Source organism: Emys orbicularis, chromosome 1 (genome assembly GCF_028017835.1).
Source record: "Emys orbicularis isolate rEmyOrb1 chromosome 1, rEmyOrb1.hap1, whole genome shotgun sequence".
In the NCBI taxonomy this organism is placed as follows: Eukaryota; Metazoa; Chordata; order Testudines; family Emydidae; genus Emys; species Emys orbicularis.
In genome coordinates, this window is record NC_088683.1 from 65677821 (window position 1) to 65685563 (window position 7743).

The following is a 7743-nucleotide window of genomic DNA, read 5'->3' on the forward strand; positions in this document are numbered from 1 at the left end:
ATGAATAATGGGCTTGCAGCACTCACTCACCATTACATGCCTGGATTTCAGGTTTAGTGAGACTGTGCTCTTCTCTCCACCCCTTGAGGATAAATGGTTTGTAAAACTGGTCATTTGTAAGATTGGAGTTTGTGAAACAGGTTCTACTGTAATTCCAATTCTTAAGTGGTACCTGTAATCTTCACTGAGGCAGGAAAAGCATCCTCTGAGTGTTAAACATGTCCAGATACTTCCAAGGAGGGGAGTCTGGTGATGACTATCCTTCCAGACCATGAGTGGGCTCGCCAGCCAAAATTCTTGGTTATTTTTTGTGAGATGCTAAATGGGCACTTTCTTTGAGTATGAGAGCAGTCAACCAACACGGATTCAAAATCCATGCATGCTGAGGTTTTCTCCCCCCCCCCCCCCCCCTTCCTCCTCAGGCATTGGCTTCTTTTGACCTTATTCTACCACATATTCCCTTCTAGCACATGCCTCTTTTGCGATCTCCTTATGACACCTTCTCTATCATGTACTCCACTTGCCTGCGTACTAGCCACAAGCATGAGTGGAAGGAGCTATAACTGCATGACAGATTTAAGTGCCTAACAGAAGCCTAGGTATTCTCCTAGGATACAAGCTAAGTGTTTTTGGAAAAGGTGCTGCAGCTTCTTAGCTGGTTGTGGAACTTTGAAGAGCTAAACCAAAGCATAGAATCATAGAATATCAGGGTTGGAAGCGACCTCAGGAGGTCATCTAGTCCAACCCCCTGCTCAAAGCAGGACCAATTCCCAACTAAATCATCCCAGCCAGGGCTTTGTTAAGGCCTGGCTTGACAAACCTCCAAGGAAGGAGACTCCACCACCTCCCTAGGTAACGCATTCCAGTGTTTCCTAATATCCAACCTAGACCTCCCCCACTGCAACTTGAGACCATTGCTCCTTGTTCTGTCATCTGCCACCATTGAAAACAGCTGAGTTCCATCCTCTTTGGAACCCCCTTTCAGGTAGTGGTAGGCTGCTATCAAATCCCCCCTCATTCTTCTCTTCTGGAGACTAAACAATCCCAGTTCCCTCAGCCTCTCCTCATAAGTCATGCGCTCCAGACCCCTAATCATTTTTGTTGCCCTCCGCTGGACTCTTTCCAATTTTTCCACATCCTTCTTGTAGTGTGGGGCCCAAAACTGGACACAGTACTCCAGATGAGGCCTCACCAATGTCGAATAAAGGGGAACGATCACGTCCCTCGATCTGCTGGCAATGCCCCTACTTATACAGCCCAAAATGCCGTTAGCCTTCTTGGCAACAAGAGCACACTGTTGACTCATATCCAGCTTCTCGTCCACTGTGACCCCTAGGTCCTTTTCTGCAGAACTGCTACCTAGCCATTTGGTCCCTAGTCTGTAGCTGTGCATGGGATTCTTCCGTCCTAAGTGCAGGACTCTGCACTTGTCCTTGTTGAACCTCATCAGGTTTCTTTTGGCCCAATCCTCTAATTTGTCTAGGTCCCTCTGTATCCGATCCCTACCCTCTAGTGTATCTACCACGCCTCCTAGTTTAGTGTCATCGGCAAACTTGCTGAGAGTGCAGTCCACTCCATCCTCCAGATCATTAATAAAAATATTAAACAAAACCGGCCCCAGGACCGACCCTTGGGGCACTCCGCTTGAAACCGGCTGCCAACTAGACATAGAGCCATTGATCACTACCCGTTGAGCCCGATGATCTAGCCAGCTTTCTATCCACCTTACAGTCCATTCATCCAGCCCATACTTCTTTAACTTGGCAGCAAGAATACTGTGGGAGACCGTATCAAAAGCTTTGCTAAAGTCAAGGAATAACACATCCACTGCTTTTCCCTCATCCACAGAGCCAGTTATCTCATCATAGAAGGCAATTAGGTTAGTCAGGCACGACTTCCCCTTGGTGAATCCATGCTGACTGTTCCTGATCACTTTCCTCTCCTCTAAGTGTTTCATAATTGATTCCTTGAGGACCTGCTCCATGATTTTTCCAGGGACTGAGGTGAGGCTGACTGGCCTGTAGTTCCCCGTAGGAGGATCCTCCTCTTTCCCTTTTTTAAAGATGGGCACTACATTAGCCTTTTTCCAGTCATCCGGGACCTCCCCCGATCGCCATGAGTTTTCAAAAATAATGGCTAATGGCTCTGCAATCTCATTCGCCAACTCCTTTAGCACCCTCGGATGCAGCGCATCTGACCCCATGGACTTGTGCACGTCCAGTTTTTCTAAATAGTCCCGAACCACTTCTTTCTCCACAGAGGGCTGGTCAGCTTCTCCCCATATTGTGCTGCCCAGTGTCCATATGTGAGGCAGAACGTACAGGCTCTTCAGAGCGCAAATTATGCTCCCTCGTTCACAGCTGCTGACCCTCTTACTACCAGGGCATGGCCCTGTAGAGCTTTCCAGACGTGTCTGGTCCCTATTTGTCCTAAGGAGCCACAACTCCAGTGTGGAAAGACCTAATCAGGAGCAGCAGACCATGTCAAGGAGGCAATCCAAGGGTCAGGAGGATACCAGCCTACCAGTTCAGGGGCCAAGTCCTGGGGTAGACTTGGGCCAGAAGGGAGAGAAAAAACTTTAAGGGCTATCTCATGCCCCCACAAATATTGAAGTGAGTCCTAAGTGCTCTGGTACACAGCTCCCCTTCTGAAACAAACCCAGGGACTCGAGCAATGAGCCCCCCCCCCCCCCCCCGCATGGAGTGTGTGACTCTGAGGTGGAGGACACAAAAAAAAGACATATCTAAGCGACTGAAGGCACTAGATAAAGTGTCACAAGAGACCCTGGTAAGGCTGGGTGGCAACTCCTGCAAAGCAGATGAAAAGGGCCAAAAAAATGAAAAGGAAAGAAATAGAAGAACTCTGACTCAAGCACTCTCTTCTGGAACTGCAGATTACGTGGCAAAACCAGATGTGGTAGCACAGCCTCTAAGAATTCACACAGACGGCCACAGGGCCTTCTTTATGCATATCTATTTCTTCTAGAGAAGGTCAGAAGATAAGGTGAGAAATAGCAAAGGTGATCATTCCAGGACACTGGTTTTCAGTTTTGGTAGTCTTGGCACTAGAACACCCATGGCATCTATCAGGGAGACCAAAACCTCTCACGAACACCCTATCCTTCATCCAGACACAAAATGTCTACCGCTGATAGCATGGCTATTGAGAGGGAATATTAATTGCATTCAGTCTGTCCTCCAAAGTTGTTGGGACTTGACTCTTCTCTACATGGGCTTCAACACTAAAGGCCTACTGCCCCATCTGGATTAGGTTTAGCTCATGTCAGGAAACAACAGAAGCCCCAAGGACCCTGGCATCCCAGCTATTCTGGGCTTTCTTCAAGATAGTGGGGAAAAAGGATCCCAGCCCACCACTGTTGCATGCTAGGTGTCAGATATATGTAGCATCTTACACACCAGGTCTTCTGGGTTCATTGGAGCGGCGAACAGCAGAGGGGAGCGGCGAACAGCAGAGGCTAACAGAGGGAGTTTGCCTGGGAGCTGTCCGAGAGGAGGTACGCTAAGTGCTGCATTAGGGGGGCTGTGTTGGTGAGTATCTGAGTGTCTGCTGCTGGGACAGTTGGTCAGTTTGACCGTGTGCTTGATTGCTTGCTTGTTTGTTTGAAAAGTGTGAATTGGGAGTGCTTTGTTCCAGGTGGGCCTTGAGTGGGCCTGACTGGTATATAAGGGCAGTCAGCAGCGAACCAGCTGAGCGGCGAACAGCAGAGGCTAACAGAGGGAGTTTGCCTGGGAGCTGTCCGAGAGGAGGTACGCTAAGTGCTGCATTAGGGGGGCTGTGTTGGTGAGTATCTGAGTGTCTGCTGCTGGGACAGTTGGTCAGTTTGACCGTGTGCTTGATTGCTTGCTTGTTTGTTTGAAAAGTGTGAATTGGGAGTGCTTTGTTCCAGGTGGGCCTTGAGTGGGCCTGACTGGTATATAAGGGCAGTCAGCAGCGAACCAGCTGAGCGGCGAACAGCAGAGGCTAACAGAGGGAGTTTGCCTGGGAGCTGTCCGAGAGGAGGTACGCTAAGTGCTGCATTAGGGGGGCTGTGTTGGTGAGTATCTGAGTGTCTGCTGCTGGGACAGTTGGTCAGTTTGACCGTGTGCTTGATTGCTTGCTTGTTTGTTTGAAAAGTGTGAATTGGGAGTGCTTTGTTCCAGGTGGGCCTTGAGTGGGCCTGACTGGTATATAAGGGCAGTCAGCAGCGAACCAGCTGAGCGGCGAACAGCAGAGGCTAACAGAGGGAGTTTGCCTGGGAGCTGTCCGAGAGGAGGTACGCTAAGTGCTGCATTAGGGGGGCTGTGTTGGTGAGTATCTGAGTGTCTGCTGCTGGGACAGTTGGTCAGTTTGACCGTGTGCTTGATTGCTTGCTTGTTTGTTTGAAAAGTGTGAATTGGGAGTGCTTTGTTCCAGGTGGGCCTTGAGTGGGCCTGACTGGTATATAAGGGCAGTCAGCAGCGAACCAGCTGAGCGGCGAACAGCAGAGGCTAACAGAGGGAGTTTGCCTGGGAGTTTGCCTGGGGAGAGCTCACTGAGGCTTTCATCTGCAGGTTTCTCTGAGTAGTTCCTGCAACAGCTGAGGAAGCTCTTAAGAGGACAGGGATATGGACGGTGAGCGATCAGCTGTTGTAACCTGCACAGGTTGTGCCATGTTTGTCTTTCTTCCACAGGACAGAAGCGACTTTGTCTGTACAAAGTGCAAGCTGGTCTTCATATTGGAAGAGAAGGTTCGAGGGCTGGAGAAACGAGTATCAACACTGCGTTGCATAAGGGAAAATGAAGATTTCCTGGACAGACGTCAGGAGATGCTTCTACGGCCACAATGTTCTGAAGATTCAGAGCAGGCACAGCAGGGACAGAAGGATTGTGAAGAGGTTTGGCAGCATGTGACTTCCAGAAGGAGAAAGAGGAGCGTCCATGCACCAGCAATGGAGATACAGGTGAGCAATCGTTTCCATGTTCTCTCCACAGGTACTAATGCGGAGAGTGGACTAGATGACCCATCTGAGGGAAGGGAGCAGAAGGAGACTCCACCGATTGGAAGGCAAAAGATGCACTGTCCTAGGGATGGGGGTTCCACGACCACCACTCCCAAGAGGAGGAGGAGGGTGGTGGTGGTCGGGGACTCCCTCCTCAGGGGGACTGAGTCATCTATCTGCCGCCCCGACCGGGAAAACCGAGAGGTCTGCTGCTTGCCAGGAGCTAGGATACACGATGTGACGGAGAGACTGCCGAGACTCATCAAGCCCTCGGATCGCTACCCCTTCCTGCTTCTCCATGTGGGCACCAATGATACTGCCAAGAATGACCTTGAGCGGATCACTGCAGACTACGTGGCTCTGGGAAGAAGGATAAAGGAGTTTGAGGCGCAAGTGGTGTTCTCGTCCATCCTCCCTGTGCAAGGAAAAGGCCTGGGTAGAGACCGTCGAATCGTGGAAGTCAATGAATGGCTACGCAGGTGGTGTCGGAGAGAAGGCTTTGGATTCTTCGACCATGGGATGGTGTTCCAAGAAGGAGGAGTGCTAGGCAGAGACGGGCTCCACCTAACGAAGAGAGGGAAGAGCATCTTCGCCAGCAGGCTGGCTAACCTAGTGAGGAGGGCTTTAAACTAGGTTCACCGGGGGAAGGAGACCAAAGCCCTGAGGTAAGTGGGGAAATGGAATCCTGGGAGGAAGCACAAGCAGGAGAGCGCAAGAGGGGAGGACTCCTGTCTCATGCTGAGAAAGAGGGACGATCGATGAGTTATCTTAAGTGCCTATACACAAATGCAAGAAGCCTGGGAAACAAGCAGGGAGAACTGGAAGTCCTGGCACAATCAGGGAACTATGATGCGATTGGAATAACAGAGACTTGGTGGGATAACTCACATGACTGGAGTACTGTCATGGATGGATATAAACTGTTCAGGAAGGACAGGCAGGGCAGAAAAGGTGGGGGAGTTGCGTTGTATGTAAGAGAGGAGTATGACTGCTCAGAGCTCCGGTATGAAACTGCAGAAAAACCTGAGAGTCTCTGGATAAAGTTGAGAAGTGTGAGCAACAAGGGTGATGTCGTGGTTGGAGTCTGCTATAGACCACCAGACCAGGGGGATGAGGTGGATGAGGCTTTCTTCTGGCAACTAGCAGAAGTTGCTAGATCGCAGGCCCTGGTTCTCATGGGAGACTTTAATCACCCTGATATCTGCTGGGAGAGCAATACAGCGGTGCACAGACAATCCAGGAAGTTTTTGGAAAGTGTAGGGGACAATTTCCTGGTGCAAGTGCTGGAGGAACCAACTAGGGGCAGAGCTTTTCTTGACCTGCTGCTCACAAACAGGGAAGAATTAGTAGGGGAAGCAAAAGTGGATGGGAACCTGGGAGGCAGTGACCATGAGATGGTCGAGTTCAGGATCCTGACACAAGGAAGAAAGGAGAGCAGCAGAATACGGACCCTGGACTTCAGAAAAGCAGACTTTGACTCCCTCAGGGAACAGATGGGCAGGATCCCCTGGGAGAATAACATGAAGGGCAAAGGGGTCCAGGAGAGCTGGCTGTATTTTAAAGAATCCTTATTGCGGTTGCAGGAACAAACCATCCCAATGTGTAGAAAGAATAGTAAATATGGCAGGCGACCAGCTTGGCTAAACAGTGAAATCCTTGCTGATCTTAAACGCAAAAAAGAAGCTTTCAAGAAGTGGAAGATTGGACAAATGACCAGGGAGGAGTATAAAACTATTGCTCAGGCATGCAGGAATGAAATCAGGAAGGCCAAATCACACTTGGAGTTGCAGCTAGCAAGAGATGTTAAGAGTAACAAGAAAGGTTTCTTCAGGTATGTTAGCAACAAGAAGAAAGTCAAGGAAAGTGTGGGCCCCTTACTGAATGTGGGAGGCAACCTAGTGACCGAGGATGTGGAAAAAGCTAATGTACTCAATGCTTTTTTTGCCTCTGTCTTCACGAACAAGGTCAGCTCCCAGACTGCTGCACTGGGCAGCACAATATGGGGAGAAGGTGACCAGCCCTATGTGGAGAAAGAAGTGGTTCGGGACTATTTAGAAAAACTGGATGTGCACAAGTCCATGGGGCCGGATGCGCTGCATCCGAGGGTGCTAAAGGAGTTGGCGGATGTGATTGCAGAGCCATTAGCCATTATTTTTGAAAACTCATGGCGATCGGGGGAGGTCCCGGATGACTGGAAAAAGGCTAATGTAGTGCCCATCTTTAAAAAAGGGAAGAAGGAGGATCCGGGGAACTACAGGCCAGTCAGCCTCACCTCAGTCCCTGGAAAAATCATGGAGCAGGTCCTCAAGGAATCAATTATGAAACACTTAGAGGAGAGGAAAGTGATCAGGAACAGTCAGCATGGATTCACCAAAGGGAAGTCGTGCCTGACTAACCTAATTGCCTTCTATGATGAGATAACTGGCTCTGTGGATGAGGGGAAAGCAGTGGATGTGTTATTCCTTGACTTTAGCAAAGCTTTTGATACAGTCTCCCACAGTATTCTTGCCGCCAAGTTAAAGAAATATGGGCTGGATGAATGGACTGTAAGGTGGATAGAAAGCTGGCTAGATCGTCGGGCTCAACGGGTAGTGATCAATGGCTCCATGTCTAGTTGGCAGCCGGTTTCAAGCGGAGTGCCCCAAGGGTCGGTCCTGGGGCCGGTTTTGTTTAATATCTTTATTAATGATCTGGAGGATGGTGTGGACTGCACTCTCAGCAAGTTTGCAGATGACACTAAACTAGGAGGCGTGGTAGATACACT